This window comes from Myotis davidii, unplaced genomic scaffold (genome assembly GCF_000327345.1).
Source record: "Myotis davidii unplaced genomic scaffold, ASM32734v1 scaffold17, whole genome shotgun sequence".
NCBI lineage: Eukaryota > Metazoa > Chordata > Mammalia > Chiroptera > Vespertilionidae > Myotis > Myotis davidii.
The window spans coordinates 1,601,090-1,619,271 of record NW_006288624.1 but is presented as its reverse complement, the minus strand read 5'-3'; the positions used below and the strand labels follow the sequence as shown (position 1 = coordinate 1,619,271).

Here is an 18,182-nt window from a genome sequence, read left to right as displayed (position 1 = left end):
GAACTCAACCATGCTGGCACCCTGATCTTGGACTTTCTGTCTTCCAGAACTGTGAGAAATAAATTTCTTTTGTTTAATACACCATAAACTGTGGTATTTTGTTATGGTAGCATAAGCAGATGAATACAGTACTGCAGATAGAAAAAGTATGAGAGTGCTTGGGACAGAGGGAACAGCAAGGACAAATCCTATAGGAAGAGGGAACACAGGTTGTCAGGGAAGTGGGGGTGCAGGACTGTTGACAGCCTCCCACCGCATTCTGGCCGGAGCTCGGGTCCAGGACCCGGCGCAGGACACAGGGCGGCCAAAGTTTTATTTCCGATTTGGTGGCGTGCTGAGACCGCAGCCTGGCGGGGGCGAGTCTGCGTGCGTGCGCGCGCGCACCTAGGAATCCAAAGCTGCACAAGTCTCCGTCTGGCGCCCGCGGGAGAAGCTGGGAGACCCGCGCCCCGTGGGGGTGGCTGCGCCCACCCCGCAGCCATCGTCTCCGCGGGAGCGCCTTCCCTTTCAGTCACCTGGGTGAGCGCTTTGTAGGCTGAGCTGGCGGGGACGGGCCGAGAGGTTTAATCTCGAGATGCAGAGAAGAGCAGCTCGGTGCCCGCGGATGGTTCATCTCTCTCCCAGGGGTCCGGGGGCAGTGAAATTTCGGGATGCTCTCGCCTACTCTGAAGTACACCTCAGGAGGGATGGGGAGGCGGGAGGCTGCTGCAGAAAGAACTTTACCGCCCGCGCCCCATCTGTTTCCAACTTCCCTCCTGACCTTAAAGAAATGTGCGAGGCTCTCCATCGCTCCGCGGCATTTCTAGGAGGACAAGTAAGCGCGTTGGGCAGGTTGAAATTGCATCGGGTTCACCGTTTAGAAAACATACAGGCGAGGTTAATGGCTCGCTTTCAGGAAAGAGTCGTTGATATTCCTTTTGAAGGGAAGCATTTGGGGACTGATGGCTCCTAGACGGCATTTATCTTATAGATTTTATTTTTCATGACGGGAGGCAGCAGTCACTGAAATTGTTACTTCCTGCTAAACGATTATATTTCTAAACTGGGAGCCAGTGATGCGATGCAAATTTCAGAGTAAAGGTGTCGACTTTCATCAGGTTCCAGGTCTATCTGGATGAACTGGGGTTGGCGTTTCCTCTATAAAGCAAACCTCTTTCATGTTGAAACTCTGACTCAGACTCTTAAAGCCATTGTTTTATACTGGTACTCTGTGGGAGTTCAGTGTCAACTTTCTCCTGTTTTCTCATGTGGAATATTCGTCCTAGGAAAAGATTCTCTGACTCAATTTTTTTGGAAAAGTACAAGATTAAGTCCTATGGATCAATTTTCGGTAGCCTAGTAACGGTATTTTTTATTTTTATATAATCTTGATTTAATGACTTTTACTTTTTACTTTTTTGAAAGCTGCAGTTAAGCCATTTTTACGAGGATGGGAAAGAAAGCTGATGGGAATAATATAGAACAGTGGTAACAGTAGTTTCAAATAAAAGGTTTACATAAAGCAGTTTATGGTCACTGATGTCTCTAACTATTAGATGACCTACCAGTTATTAACAAGAATATTAATATTAAAGCATTTTTCCCATGGAATAAATTATTTCTACTAAAGCATTAGCAATTAACAATGCATTTAAAATAACTTGAGTGGTGATTTGCATGTAAATGGTTAGGGGCAAAATAAAGAGCTTTTGGGGGATGAATGGTTTCATGTGGCTGCCGATTTATTTTCTTATCTCATATGCTTAAGTAAAGGACTCTTGAAGTTGACTGTATCATTAGATTTCTCTAGTTGACTGAGAGAACAAGTTTGGCAAGTGGCTCAAGACAGTCAGTAGGTGTTGCTGTTAGCTTCTCTGCAGTTCCTGGTACTGCTCCTCGAATCTGAAATTGCAGTTCTGGTGCGGTGAACTTAGATCTGAAATGCCAGGCAGTGTTAGTTGTGACTTCACTGTAGCATTCCATGGCAAGGTTGACTTGAACTCTTGGTAATAATTTCAAAGCACCTCACTGAAATTGTATATTGAGATTCTTTTAACTCTATCCTTTCATTATTCTCTTCTGGCTTTTGCATTTGCTTTTGAATTAGGTGTATAATTTTGGTGTCTCCCCCTTCCCCCCATTTTAAAACAGCTTTTTAAAAACTTCTTTCTAGTAACTTCATTGAAGTCATAGACTGCAGATTGCTTGAGATTAGCAATTCAGTAGATGCTGGGGGATCTTGGTTGCCTATGAGTTGAGAGATAATATATTTTCTAGTTTGAATTTTGAAATAAATTCCTATTCTCTATCTCTTTGAGCTGTGAAACAGGAGCATGAGAAGAGTTAGAACAGTATGAGAGTACAGATTTCCCAAATCTTTCCCATTTAGAGGAAAATATATAGTGATTAATGATAACATGATTATGTGTTTCCGTCAGTCCTCACTGTTGTATTATCATTTCTGTTGGTCCACATCAGTGCACATCTATAATAATAAAAGCGTAATATGCTAATTAGACTGGACAGCTGAACAACCTTCGGACGCCCTTCTGGACGTGAGAGCCAAGGCAAGCTGAGGGCCCAGCCCCTTGTGCAAATTTCGTGGATTGGGCCTCTAGTATAAAATATGAATAGTCTGAAGATTTTCTCATGATATCTCAAATTTGGCTCACTGACCAAATTGGACTTTCTCTGAGGAAGACAAATAGACTCATCCCCATTAATATAGAGTTAGAGCTCTGTTCTTCCTTTTGACTCAAATCACAGAAGTTCATATCTCAAATTCAGACCCTTCTGCCCCCATAATATCACTATATTCCTAACCTTTTGAGAGTTGTGGTAAGTCAAACAGTATTTAGTGAGTGCTTCTATCTGGAAGGCATGCTCTTGGATTCTGTATTTCCCAGTGATAATTACAGTGTGTTCCTGCCTCAAGGAACTTCTGTGCAGTGGGGCCTTTTGTAGTAAACTTTCCTGGTTTGGTGCTGATATCCTGATGCCCCCATGAAGGTCTTGCATAGCAGGCAATTATCTTTGAATTTTACCTTATTTAAATTAATTTCTGAAGTAATTTAATTAAAAGTAATTTTCTGAAAAATAATTTTGAAATCATGATATACTAAAGAATTTGTTCTCAGAAGGTCTGGGCTTAAATTTTCCAGGTATGGGAATCTTGAAAAATAATTGAACCTTTTTCTTAACTGTCTTTCCAAAAAACTCCCTTCTGCAGAGATGGGCACAATACTTGCCTCACATCTTTGCTGCAAAATTGTGTGAGTACTTTGTAAACCATAAAGTCTATTTGTGATTGTATTTTCTTACTTTCTGATAAGCATATTCATTGATTGTTGGAGCTAGAAGGAAGTTTGAGTAAAAATCTTTTGGCCCATCCTCCCCATTTTACAGATGGTTAACTGAAGACCAGGAATCCAGGGGATTTGTTGAAGGTTATACAACTAGTCAGTGATCAGGCACAATGCTTGGAAGGCAGGTTGTCAGAGTTAACTCTACTTCTGCTTCCTGGTTTGTTTTTTCCTACCATAAAGCCTATTAAATTAAAATTTGTTTATTACTTTTTCCCTCTCACACTTAAGGGTTCAGTGTTCATTAAATGTTTAAAATGAGAAGTAGCAAAACTTAAGGAAACAAAATCTGTGTAAAGGTTGAAAAGCTATGAAAACAGCATTGATGTAGTATTCAGTAACTAAGCTTTAGTTAAAGTTACTCAAATTCCAAAGTAATGGAAAAAGAAATTATGAGTTAAAGTATTTACATGGTAGAGCCTGTAGGCTTGTTTTTTTTTGAGAAAAGGAATCTTTCTTAACTCAGAGCACAACGTACTTGTATGTTCTTTAGAGAAGCCAAACTTAATTTATTCTAGTTTACCATTTTCTTCCTTCTTAAACTTATTTTTCATTTGTAGAAGAAGTGGTTGTATCTTCCTTATTTCTGCAACAGTGGCAACTTTTGGACCTTCTCTCAGCTACCTGTAAGGGTAACCAGAGGGCAGGGGTTGGGGGTGGGGAGGATGAGTCAGGTGGAAGGATAACTGCATAGAAAACAGGAAAATGTTGTAGGAGCTTCCTGTTGAGAACGTGACTGATTTATATAGCACTACCCTACCTTCCTCTGGGGTAATCTGAGCCAGGAGACAAGAAACATTCCTGCCAGTTGGATGACTGCCTTTTAAATAAGGGGCTCTCCCTGTTCCGGGCAGGGTTAGGCTTGATGTTACTCCTTCAGTGCTCACACAAAAATTTGTGTCTTGTTCCATATATAGTGCTATTTAAAATATAGGTGTTTCACTGTCACTTGAACTTGACAATCTAACCTCCTCTCCATTGCACCTCTACGTATTGGTATGGGAAATAAATTGGCCTCATTGGATTTTTGCTTTTTGTTTTTTTTTTTTCTTAAAAAAAAAAGGCAAACCAAAACAAAGCCCATGCATGTACTCACATTTGTACTTTGTTTTTCAAAGGTTATACAGCTTACCCTTGAACAACACGGGTTTGAACTGAGAGGGTCCAATTATACACAAATTTTTTTTCAGTAAATACTGTGACTGTATTTGCTCTTCCTTATGATTTTTTCTTTTTTCTAGCTTACTGTATTATAAGAATACAGTATGTAAAACATGTATCATACACAGTATGTGTTGACTTTATGTTATCTAGGCTTTGGGTCAACAGTAGACTATTAGTAGCTAAGTTTTGGGGGAGTCAAAAGTTATCAGATTTTTGAGTTCACTGGGGGGGGGGTTGTTAGGGTCCCTCACCCCTGCATTGTTGAGAGTCAACTGTATATAAGTTAATTACTCTGAGATGAAGCTCATTTATTCTTCCCGTAGGCTCTCGATGAGCCTTGGAGTGAGTCAGAACTATAAAGACTCCCTTTTGTTTGGCTTTCTTAAACACAGATGATTTGGGTGAGGGATGGACTAATATCATAGGGTTTGTGTCATAGGGTTTGTGATCATAAGGGTAAGACCATCTATCTGGTGCATCTTTCGAGGATAGAGGCCAGTCCACATCCACCTTCTCCTTTTATTCTGGCCTGAGGAGAGTAAGGTAAATCCAGCTGAAAATACAACATGAGTGTTTTCTTGACGCTCTAGAGAGAAATTACACCAAATGACACAGGGTATTGTCAGGGGCTTCCTTAGTAAATAGCAGTGCTTGGTGGGTGTGCCACTGAGTCCGGGAAGCTGTTTCTTTGCCTTTGGAGGTCTGTGATGAGAATGTTCAGCCTTTAGATTCTAATTTGTTACTTGTCATGTGGCACCAAATTCTCCCTTTAATGAGGATTGTAGTATGCCTAACTTTAAACGGAGAGAAACGGGCAATTGCATAATCTTAGATTTCCTTTTTTTCAATGCAGGAGAGGCAGGAGGAGAATGCACACTTGTGGGAGAATGCCTGCTAGGAGAGGGACAGTTAAGTTTGTACAAACACAGGGGTCACTCAGAGGCAACTTGAGCAGGTAGGACATCCAACCCAGGTGGCCACTGGATTCCTTTTCTCCTCTCTCCTCCCCCAAAGTAGGTTCAGGTTAAATGAATTTTACAGACCCAGCAGTGAATTTTGGTTATTCCTCTTTTCTCTGTCCACTTTCCCCACAAAACCTTTTACCAAAGTTACAAGGATAGTCATTGATTGGATTTTATGGTTCAGCGTCTTGCTTCCTTTTAGAATGAGTTCTGAAGTTCTCAGAATAAAGTTATCGAGAAACAAAAAGCCAAGGGCTATGTGCCTAACCGTCATGTTCCTATAGTCAAGACTCGACTGTGATCAGTATCTTTTAGTTTGACTCCTCTATTATTTTTCCGTAATTCGTCCCCTCCTCCCCCTCCCATATTCTCAATTATTTGCCTAGGTAGGAATTCTAGTTTGATATATTGTGAGATCCTTGCATTTCCTCTAACAGTCTTATTTCCCAGAATTGATTGACTATTTGTCTTTCCAAGTTTATTTTTAGTTCTTAATGCTTGCAGAGAAGCAACTGATAACTGAACTGTGGTACTGCTGCCCTTTAAGAGAGAGTACTTATAAGGAAATGCCTCTAAGATATGCAATTATAAATGACTAGAATGTTCTAAAATTTTCACCCAATTTGACTAACTTTTATTGCTTAGTTCACTGGTGTGTACCTAGGGAAAAAATGGAAAGCAGTATTTCCCCCTATTTTTGCAAGAAGTGTAAGTTTGTGACTTGTCAGAACCATATTATTTTGAAGACTTCAGAAACACATGTTCTTAGTCTTGAAATGAGGGTTGGTGTGTAAGCTGATTTGACTCTTCCCTAACCATTCTTCTGGCTGCTCCAGTGGAGACCTCAGAAGGTTCTGCCAATATACTTTGCCAGAGTCTAACTTCTGAGTAGCTGGTTTTTCATGTGTAAAGAGAGTATACTCAGTGTGTGTATATGTGTTTGGGGTGGGGTTTGGCTCCTGGTTTGCCGTTGGAAAACCTGTTAGGAAGGTTTGCTCTGGCAGAGCCTGAATGTAGTTTTCTAACCCTGTCTCTTTTCCAGTTTTAGAAATGCCTGTGATTCTTCAGAGTCTTAGTGTTACTGTATTTTATGTTTTAACATAGGATGTTAGGGCTGAACCTTTGTAGTAGGAAATGAGGTAAAACAATTGCATAACAAAACTGTTTCAGTAGAGCCCTGGTTGGTGTGACTTAGTTGGTTGGAGCATTGTCCCATGTACCAAAAAGCTCACAGGTACAATTCCTGGTCAGGGCGCATACTCAGGTTGCAGATTCGGTTCAGGCAGAAGTCAACCAATTGTTGTTTCTCTCTCTCTCTCCCTTTCATTCTCTCTTCCTCTCTCTCTAAAATCAATACAGATAAAAAAAATAAACACACACGCACTAAAAACACCTGTTTCCGTAGATAAATGATTATGGAGAGCTATAGGATTCACAGATAAGACTTATTACAAGTCCCAGAACCTCAGCCCAGTAATGGCTTTCAGTGGTATTGTTCTGAAGGCCATTTTCAAGGTATGTTTAAAAACAGTGGTTTTCAGTGCCTTGGGTAGGATGTGTTGCGGGGAGCAGTGAGCACTTGATGGAGAGGGTAGAGAATCGCAGTGACGGCTGGGGCTTTTCTCCCGGGGAGCATGCTAGATAGCAGGTGAATAAATGGTTTGAGATTCTGTTATGCTTCTTCCCCACCCACTTGACAACATAATGGTTTTTATACCATTTTTGGATTTGTGTTTGACAATAGGCAGATAAGTAGTGGACTCAAACCAGAAAGCAGCTTCCTTGGGGTTGTAGAAACGTCATTTCGGATGGGTGAAAAAGAGAACCCCCTATCCTCTCTCTCTACAGTCTCATTGATTAAAAAAGACAAAAGACAACTTGGAAGTAATTTGGAAATGACTGTCAACAGCTAAAAGGGCCAGGCTGCTTAACTCCTGCAGTGGAGGTAGGACATGTAAATCCAATTTGGAATTGCATGTTGGCACTGACATTTGTATTGGGGAAAAAAACATAACGTAAAATTTACAGTCTTAACCATGTGTTAGTGTACATTTAGTAGTGTTAAATATATTTATATTGTGAAACAGATCTTTAGAGTGTTTTTATCTTGCAAACCTGAAACTGTACCCATAAAGCAGCTGTCCATTTCATCTTCCCTCATCCCTGGCAATCACCATTCTGCTTTCTGTTTCTATGCATTTGACTCTTTTAGTGGATCATGGAGTATTTGTCTTTTGCTGGCTTATTTTACTCAGCATAATGTCCTCAAGGTTCATACATACTGGCATGTGACAGGATTTCCTTCCCTTTTAGGCGTGAATAATATTCCAGTGGGTGTATATACCACATTTGTTTATCTGTTCATCTGTAGATGGACATTTGGGTTGTTTTCACATTTTGGCTATGCCAGTAGTGCTGCTATGATGATGGATGTATAAATATCTCTTTGTGACCTTACTTCCAGTTCTTTTGGATATATACCCAGAAGTGGGATTGCCGGGTTATGTGGTAGTTCTATTTTTAATTTTTTAAACAGCCTCCATACTATTTTTTTTATAGTGATTGCACCATTTTACATTCCACCAGCAATGTATAAGAGTTACTTCTCATCCTCACCAACACTTACTTTGTGTTTTTTTTAAAAATAGTAACCATCCTAATGGGTGTGAGGTGAAAATTTCATTGTGGTTTTGAATTGCACTTCTGTAATGATAAATAATATTGCACATCTTTCATACACTTGTTGGTCATTTTTATATCATCCCTGGAGAAATGTCTATCCAAGTCTGCCCATTTTTCAATTGGGTTATTTGATTTTTTTGTTGTTGAGTTATCAAAGTTCTTTATATATTCTGGATATTAATGCCCTTTAATAGATATATGCTTTGCAAATGTTTTCTCCCATTCTGTAGATTACCTTTTCATGCTTTTGGATGCATAAAAATTTTTAAGTTCGATGTAGTCTCATTTGTCTATTTTTGGTCTTTATGCTGTGCTTTTGTTGTTACAGCCAAAAGATCATTGCTGCGTACAATGTCATGAAGCTTTCCCCCTATGTTTTCTTCTAGGAGTTTTATAGTTTTGGTTCTTAAGTTAGATCTTTTTTTTTTTTTTTTTTTTTTTTTTAAAAAAAACGGAATGCGTCATCCTTGCTCAGGGGCCATGCTAATCTTCTCTGTATCGTTCCAATTTTAGTATAGGTGCCGCCGAAGCGAGCACATGTTAGATCTTTAATATATTTTGAGTTAATTTTTATATATGTTGTAAGATAAATGTTTAGCTTCATTTTTTTTGCATGAGTATCCAGTTTTCCCAGCACCATTTCTGGAAAACACTGTCCGTTCCCCACTGAGTGGTCTTCAGACCTTATCAAAGGTCAGTTGACCATTGTTTACTTCTGGGCTATTCTATTCTATTCTATTCTATTCTATTCTATTCTATTCTGTTCATCTAATTGTCTGTCTTTATGCCAGTGTCACCCAGTTTTGATTTTATTAGCTTTGTAATATATTTTGAAATCAGGAAGTGTAAGAGACATTTACTTTTACTTTATGTATGCTATTAAGTAATAGAGAATAGAGAAGTTGACAATAGGGAAAACAATTCACATAACTTCTCATTTTTTTTTTTTGAGGGGACTAGGCACAGTTAAAAATGAGGTAACATGATTTAAATAGCAGAGTGTATGCCAGACTATCAATTGGCAACTGTTATAATATAAGAGCTGTGGGCTAGCACTTCCTAGTTTACAAAGGACTCTCACAGATATTTAGTCCAACGGCTTGGGAAAGCTTCAAGAGGATGATGGATCTTGAATTTATCTTGAAGATTGGATGGGTATAAATACCCCAAACCATCTGTGTCCATTGCATTACAGTGCTATAGGGAAGTCTTTAATGAAAGCCTCTAGTAGCAATATCAAAATTTTCAATGGGATCAGTTATTTGTTGATTGTGATTTTTTTTTCCCTTGACACGATACTGCCTTTCCTATTCCAATCCAGTTGTTTTCTTATTTTTCATATCTGCTCATTGAATGGCAGTGGGCAGCATACAGAGATAGAATACTTATTCATAACACTGTTTTAATTTGTATAATGTGCAAAAAACAAGGAAATTAACCTGGCTGGGTTGTATAGAATGAATTGAAGGAGAGAGATTGGAGCCAGAACAGCAAGTTGAGTGGCTGCTTCAATAATTTAGGATACCTAAGACTTACTTTCTCACCTTCTTAATAAAACTAGGGGGATAATTTTGGTTGGGTGTATTGAGAAGACATTTAGTAGAATGTCTGTGGTGGAAAATGGTAGTTTGCTTACATGTAGTATGCTGCAGTAAAGAGTTATTTAATGGTGACCAAATAAGTGTATGCATACCCGGGTAGGTCTCTAAGCAGTAACTTACTCATTTATCCCATAAGTACTTATTGACTCTCACTGTATGCCAGGGGCTGGTGGCCACTTCTAGCGAAGAAAGGATAGATACATGATTCCTGTTCTCATGGGGCGGATACTCTTCTAGGGATTTGTGTGGTCCTTTTCAGTGTTCTATCCTCTCATCTTGTTGGATTTTTCTTTTAGTTAAAGGGCACCTGTATTACTTCTGGTCTAAAACAATTGTAGTTGAAAATAGCCCCACATTAAATATTCTTTGTGTAGAGGAAGAAAGAAACACTAGACAGTTCTGCCTTTTGGTTTCCAAGGAGATGTCTTGGCTAAATTTGTTTTATCAAGTGCTTTTCTAAGTAACAAATAAAGGAAACTGGCTCTAATGAATCTGGTTAAGGTTTTCCTGAGGAACCAAATAAGGTTTTAAAATCTTGGTACCTTCTTTCACTCCTGCAGCTAGAGAATATAGAAACCTCGTTTTGGCAAATTCTGGATTTTTCCAGTAATTATCACATTTTAAAGGGGCCATATACCCTTTTTGGATCTTCTTTCATTTGTTCATTTGTTCATGTAACAAATTTTCAGTGTGCACTACGATATGCCAGATAATCTTTTCATGTATAAAAGGAAGAAGGTTGGTGGTTGAATTAAGTTTACTTGAAGGCCAACGGTTAAAATTCTGTGAATTTATTAGTGTGTTTTAGTGAGATTTGGGGGCCTTTTGCATATAGTAGAAATGTTTTTGAAAAAAAAAACTAAAGAAATAGAAATATAGAGTTTTTGCTTTTAACTTTAAAACATTTTATTGGGAAAATTCTATAATGCTGGATCATTTTAGCATAATTTCACTCAGATCTGAAAAAAAATCAACATTTTACCTCAACATTGAGAGTCTTTCCTTGAATTTTTGGTAGAAGAAAGTTCTGAATCTAACCTTTCTGCTATTACTTGTAACACCCTATTTCAGATGATTGATATAGTGGCAGTGTGGGAGATTTAGAAATGCTTATCCCCTCTCCTATGTGCTCAGTTCCAAATCTTTTGGGGCTCATATCACTTATGTGTGTGGTAGTCTTGAGATATGGTGACACATGTCATGGGGTGCAGAAGTCACACTGAAGATCTTAGTAACAGCGCTGTGATCATTAGCTGGCAATTGCCCATGCTGCAGATATGTGAGATTCAGATAGCCCAGTGTGAGTTTTTGTGTCTTTATAAAATGATAATTTCATTTTAATTTGTTGTTAGAAATTCAACAGAGTATTGTTTATGGGTTACAAGATTCAGTTATGCAAAGCAAAACTTAAAAATTTTTCCCTTCTGTGGATTGTTGGCTGTTGGGAATCTGGCCTCATTGTCACTAAAGAACATTGGAAAGTTTGTTGTAGTTCTGGCTCTGTGGCTGGGGCCATTTTTTTCTTTCATTTATTGATCATAGCAACATTCATTGAGTACCTTCTAGATGGCAAATACTGTTCTCATCCTGGATGTACAGTCGTGAACAACTCTGGGTGAGATAGGAAGCCACTAGACGGAACAAAGGGGTTTGATCTGACCCCTTTGATGTTTTTAAAGGATAAAACTGCTGTGTAGAGAATAGAATGAGGTGTGTGTGTGTGTGGGGGGGGTGGAGACGGGGAGGGGCGAAGGGAGGCAAAGGTGGAAGCAGGGAGATACTGGGTTCTAGCAATAATATAGATGAGATGTGAAGATAGCAATGGTGGGGGTGATGAGAAGTGGCTGGATTTTTGGCATAACCCAAGTGGGGCTAAGGGTGAGATGATGTGGGGTGAAAAAGAGTGGAGTCAAGGATAGCACCAAGGTTTTTGGCTGAATGACTGGAATAATGGAGGCGCCATTTATTGAAATGGGAGAGACTGGAGGAGCAGGTTTGGGTGGGGAATTAAGTGCTGATTTGTACATGTTGGGTAGCGATACCAGTGGATGTGCAAGTGGAGAAGTCAAGTTGGCAGCGGGGTAGGTCTGTTAATCTTCATGAGCTTCAGTTTTTTTCACTTGTGAAATGGGGAAAGAATTTGCCCTTCTCAGAATTCTTGAGATCAAATGAGATAAAAAAAGTTAAAGCCTCTAAAGTTATGTCCTATGGTGGTGATATTATTTCTGGAAAGTACACTGTTACCATCTTAGGTACTTACTTTGTGGTCTCTTTCGAGCTACTAAATTCATAGGCCAGAATGTATTGTGGAAATTTAGCATTTGCCTTCCAAATGCTTTCTCTCCGAGTAGATGGAAATGCTTTCTGTGATCCATGCTGTGACTCCTGGGCAGCTTCTGGAAGAACTTAACATTTCGGTTCCTTCCAGGGTGTCATGGGCTTTATTTTGTCTAAAGACATTGGGGCACTACATGTGTGTCATCAGACTTGCTCCTTAATAAACATGGTTTCAGGCAAAAGTAATTTTATTTCAGTGGGAGGATATTGTAATAGAAAAACAAAAAGGCCCTGTCTTTTCTCAAAGTCTTTATTATTTTAAGCTTCCCATAACTTAGCTCAGCTGACAGGTAAGATCTCATAGGTTAGATTTATTGGGGAAACCATTCTCTGTGTGATCCTAGGGTTTTTTTTTTTTTGTTGTTGTTTTTTTATTGCTTACAAGCAGGTAAAATATGTTAAATATATATTTGTACCCACTGAATTAAAATTTATTTAAGATACACGTAAAACTGTTGAGCCCTAACCGGTTGGCTCAGTGGATAGAGCGTCAGCCTGGGGACTCAAAGATCCCAGGTTCGATTCTGGTCAAGGGCATTGTACCTTGGTTGCGGGCACATCCCCAGTAGGGAGTGTGCAGGAGGCAGCTGATCGATGTTTCTCTCTCATCGTTGTTTCTAACTCTCCCTCTCCCTTCCTCTCTGTGAAAAATCAATAAAATATATTTAAAAAAAATGTTGAAAGCATCAGTCTTACATTTCAATCAATGGTATTTTGAATTTATTAAATGTCTTTCCTTAGAGGTTGTAATCCATAGTTGTTTCCTTAAAATGCAGTATTTGTTGATAATTGGCTTCTTCCCAAAAGTGAGATGTTGCTTTAGGAACATCTTCAGTCAAGAGATGTGGTGCTGATTCTTGGTTCTTCTCATCCATGAGGCACTTTGAGCAGAAACACTACGGCTCTTTCTTCACTGCCCTGTTCATTTCATCATCTGTCCACAATAGCGATCTAGTGTCAGAATTGCTTAATTTTATCCAACATACTTGAGATACTCTAGATCAGCAAGTTTCATTTGAAACATGCAGGACCTCTCTGTTTAGTCAGGGGCACTGACCTCTTTCCCCTTAGATTGTCAAATAAAAAGCTGACAACAGCCAACACAATAGCCATCCAGTGTGAATAAATCAAAATGTACTTTTTGTTGTTGTCAGATTGGCCCAAAATATATTTTTTGGTGTGCCACAGAATTTTAGTAATTACTTTATGTGTACCATGAGACGAAAAAGGTTGGAAAATGCTGATCTACAAGATTCAGTTGGGTATTGGCTGTCTTTGCCCAGGTTATGTGACTTAGAAGGTTAAATTATGTGCCTTTGAGTGCCTGACACATGTTTATGAATAACTGACAATCGTTGGGAACTCTAAGTAAGTATTCTAGGTGTTCAGTGAAAAGAGGGCAGCAATGCCTTTAAGGAGGGAATGTGTCACTGTAACAGGAGCTATATTTGTTAGGAGATATGGTGGAGGCAGAAATTATTTGGGTTAATTCTCTGGTATCTTTCAAATGAGGACATCTCTCTATATTAGGGTTTTTGTCAGATCCTCAATTTTTTTTTAAATATATTTTATTGATTTTTTACAGAGAGGAAGGGAGAGAGATAGACAGTTAGAAACATCAATCAGCTGCCTCCTGCACACCTCCCACTGGGGAGGTGCCCACAACCAAGGTACATGCCCTTGACCGGAATCGAACCTGGGACCTTTCAGTCCGCAGACGGACGCTCTACCCCCTGAGCCAAACCGGTTAGGGCCAGATCCTCAAATTTATAAAATAACTTTACTCATCTGCTTGATAATTGTTAAGTTTCACTGACTTGTCTTACTATACATTATTTTATTTCAGCTTCTAAAAAACTGGACCATAGGTATCTAGTGTAATATCACTTGACATAATTGTTGGGAAAAAACCCGTGCCATTGTCTGTCCTTTTGAAATACATATTAGAATATTTAGATAAATTGTAAGAAATAATTTTAAAGCAATGTATATTTTTAAATCTCTATCTTCATGTTTCTAGAAGGAATGTAACTTACTTAGACTTTCTAAAATGTCTTGTAATATTTTCCAAATCCCCTGATGGTTTTTATTTGAACTGGAGTATTAATAGTCATTTTTATGGGGGAGATATGCTAAGTTTCTGAAGTCATAGTACCTATTCATGGGTTCCTAAGTTTTTTTTTTTAAACATCTTTATTGAGTTTTACTTACTATACAATTCTCCCATTTCAGCTGTACACAGTAGTTTTGAGTACATTTGTAGAATTGCGTAACCATCTCCATAAACAATGTCAGAACATCTTAATTATACCAAAAAGAAACTCCAATCCCCATTTGCAGTCACTCCCATTTCCTTCCAACCCCTGCCCACCTCCCCACCCCCAGTCCACCATTAATCTTCTTTCAGTTTTTATAGATTTGCCTATTCTGGATGTTTTATATAACTTGTGGTATTTTGTGACTAGCTTCTTTTACCTAGCTCTATCGAAGCACATCTATTTTTTTTTAAAGAACCTAACTTTGGTGTTAATGTTACAGATTTCAGATTCAAAACCAGATATTCCCAGTCTGCTGACACAAAAACTACAGCCTGTGTTGGTACCAGAGAAAATAGGGGAATCACATTACTGTGTGTGTGTGTGTGTGTGTGTGCGCGCGCGTGTGTGTATGTGTGTGTGTGTGTATGTGTGTGTAGAGCGAGGAGCCACCCAGGTACTAATCCACTGCTTGCCTTACCTTTGTTTGCTTCTTCTTTGAATTTTACAGATACCGCTTAGAAATCATCTCTGATTCTTCTTTTTCTTTTACCTTTGGTCTGGTCTGGAACCATGCCTTGCTATGTTTTTCTTTTGACTTGATTCTTGTTTTCAACTTCTCTTAGTTTCATTGCCACCATCTAAGAACAGACCCATGACGTTTATAGGTAGCTGTAGCAGTCTCCTTCCTGACCTCCTTGACTCCTGCTGCCCCACCTCCAGTCCATCTTGTCTGATTAAATCTAATGTGTCACTTAGGTTCAGGTGCCACCCTGGAGGAATTAAAGTGGTTCCAGTACCTCTCCACATCAAACTCACACTTTCCTGCGTGCTTTTGTGACCTTTCTCTTGGGTTTCTCCTTTCCTGTTTATCTGATTTCTTTTGCCTTTTTAAGACTTTGTCTCTTCCTTCATATGCTGGGCCTCTGCTTTCTCCTCTCCCCAACTATTGTGATTTCCTTTGAACCTTTGTTCATTTCCAATTTTGTTCTATTCCATTAGAAATATGTGTAAAATCTAAGTTTCTCACGCATAGCTTCATCTCTCTTATCCCCTTCTCTTCACATCGTGCGCCTTACCATTATCTTGTCTTCCTATCCCCACTGATGCCATACCAGCCCCAGAACTCTAGTTTTATGTATATCTTTCTCATCCTTCAAGACCCACCTCTTCACTGATATCTTTCTGGTTTCTATAACTCATCTTGATTTCTCCCTTTGCTGAAATGCTGTTGTGCTGTCGTATACTTAAAGAGCTTAGCATTTAATAATGCATGATTCATCAAGGATGTAGCCTTTAGAAGACTCAGAAGGGACATTGTCTATTGCCAGAAGAGTTGAAAGTCTGTCATGTGGAAAGAAGAGAGATTACCTTTGTCTTCTCAGACTCCACAGGGTAGAACAATGAGTGAATATAGATTTGAAAGAACTTTTCTAGCAGAGCTGCATGCAGGGATGACAGGTATGCACAGGCTAGATCATTTTGGATGGGGTCATTGTAAAGGGCATTCAGATGATTCATGGGGTTTCAATGAGAGTAGCAGTTCTCAGACTCTATAGTGCCACAATCACCTGGGGAGCATGTTAAGTACAGATTCTCAGTTTTTGGCAAGTTTAGATTAAGTAGTCTGTGAAGTCAGGTTTGGAAACTTTTGAGATCCTATGAGTGTTTCATTTATTTACCAAATATTGAGTGTCTGCATGTGTGACCAGGTAAAGTTATGGGTTTTGCCTTCAAAGGACCTAGAGTCAAGGGGGAATGAAGAAGATGGGTGAAACGATGTGATTTCTTGTCAGGTAGATGTGGATTTTTTGAAGATAGGACGATTTCTCATTTTGTAGGGGCACATTGGCATTTATTCTGGGGTGGTAAGCCTGCTGTTTACTGGTTTACTCATTGTAAAGCTTGTCACTTATATTGTTTATACAGTTGTTTTCAGACAGCTTAACTTATTGGTTGAAAAGGAGCCATTCTGTCCACAGTTGCTTCATGGCAGATTCAGCCTTTTGATTTTTGTTGTTTCCTACTAATAAATTAACATTGGCTACCATTTATTGAGCACCCAGTATGCCAGGCACTTCACGTTACATTACTGCTAATCTTTATAACAGGCTGCAAGATAGACATTAGGACTCTGAGTGGGAGCAAGGATGTTGAATTCCTGTTATAGAATTTCTTCTTATAATAACACTAGAAGCCTGGTGCATGGATTTGTGCACTGGTGAGTTCCCTCGGCCTGGCCTGCGGGGATCAGGCCAAAACCGGCTCTCCGACATCCACCGAGGTGTCCCGGATTGCAAGAGGGCTGTTTTTGGGTGATGCACCCCAGAATCGGGCTCCCTCCTCTCTGGTTTTGGGTGTGTCACCTGAGAACCGCAGCTGCCAAGTCACCGCAGCTCAGCTCTCCTGCATTGAACGTCTGACCCCTGGTGGCCAGTGTGCGTCATAGCTACCGGTTGGATGGTTGAATGGCTGGCCGGTCACTTAGGCTTTTATATATATAGATATATTTCAGCATCTACTGAGTTGAGAAATTGTCTAGTGCAGTCATGTTTTAGCTGTATGCATAGAATGTATCTTATTGTTTGCAATGCCAAAAAGCCTGTCTACATATGATAGGGTAGTAATGACCATTACCCTGTTTGTTAACTGGTCATTTGTTTTAAACACTATGCCACTCTGATGATAGATGCTCTCCACCCATTTTCCCAGTGAAATCCTGGTTTTACTGGTAGATTTAAAAAGAAATTTAATTTTTTAGAGAGAGAGAGGAAAAGAGAGAGAGAGAGAAACATGGATTCTTGTTCTATTTATGCATTCATTGGTTGATTCCTATGTGTTCTGTGACCAGGGATCTAACCTGCAGCCTTGGCTATTGGGACAATGCTTTAACTAACTGAGCTACCTGGCCAGGATTTACTGGTAGATTTTTAAGCCTGGTATGCACTTTATCATTTATCCGTGTTGAGCCACAGTGGAGAGTCAGGGGTTGTTTATTATATTTTCAGTGATGATCAGGATTTCCCAAAACTGGCATGGGACCCATTTGGTGTGTTCCCCCTCCATGTATCTGTTGTAGGACTTTGGCATGTCAAGGTGACCTCCAGAGTTCTCAGTTAATAATGATCATAAATGTCTTTGCTGAACTTTACCAATAGTTAATTCTACGTTAGGTTCTTTATTTATACCATCTCATTTTATCCTTATGAAATTCCTGTTAAATAGATACCATCAGCATTTAAAGGACAGTGAAACTGGAGCTTAGAAACGTTAGTAACTTGCCTAGCTTTCAGACTCCTATCTGTTTGCATTTCTCCAGGGGTCCTCACAGGAGTGATACCATTTCTTTAATTTCTCTCACCTTCTGTTGCTGGCTTTACTGAGAAACATTAAGTGGTAGATGAGCAAACTTTTAGGAGGGGAAGAAGAGCGAGTATCTCAGACTCCTTGGGAAAATTCTTGGATAATATGTTTAATTTTCTCCCCTCCAGTGGAGTCAAGTTGATGGTTATCATTGAATGTTCTCTCTGACCAGCAGAACTTAGCTGAAATCTGGAAAACAGCCTCATGTTGGGCTCACACGTGCTAGAGAAATTCAAGGCCTGGAGTTGCAGATGTTTCTAGTACAAATTGCTAGATAAATTGTAAATATCTGTAGTTGTGATGAAATAAATATAAATCTTCACAGAGTTTGTAATAACCACAGAATTTTTTTCCTGGTAAGAACACCTTAACTTTACTTCCCAACTGAAGACAAGACAGGGTATGTGAGAAATTTATATTCTTTTTTTTTTTATTGCTTAAAGTATAAAAAAGGGTATTACATATGTGTGTTTTCCC

General features: G+C 39.2%; 1 protein-coding gene across 6 annotated transcripts in view; it reads left to right on the top strand.

Annotated features, from left to right (window-relative positions):
- The first annotated feature begins 233 nt into the window (after window positions 1-233).
- Window positions 234-18,182, top strand: part of SIPA1L1 (signal-induced proliferation-associated 1 like 1) — a 339,956-nt gene continuing 322,007 nt past the window's right edge. For 5 of the 6 annotated variants that reach the window (XM_006760733.2, XM_006760732.2, XM_015562018.1 and 2 more), the window contains exon 1: window positions 5,359-5,460. The gene's annotated coding sequence lies outside the window, so the exon portion shown is untranslated. Of the gene's footprint in view, window positions 520-5,358; window positions 5,461-18,182 lie in introns of those variants that run through there. The other variant, XM_015562016.1, reaches the window with a different exon arrangement.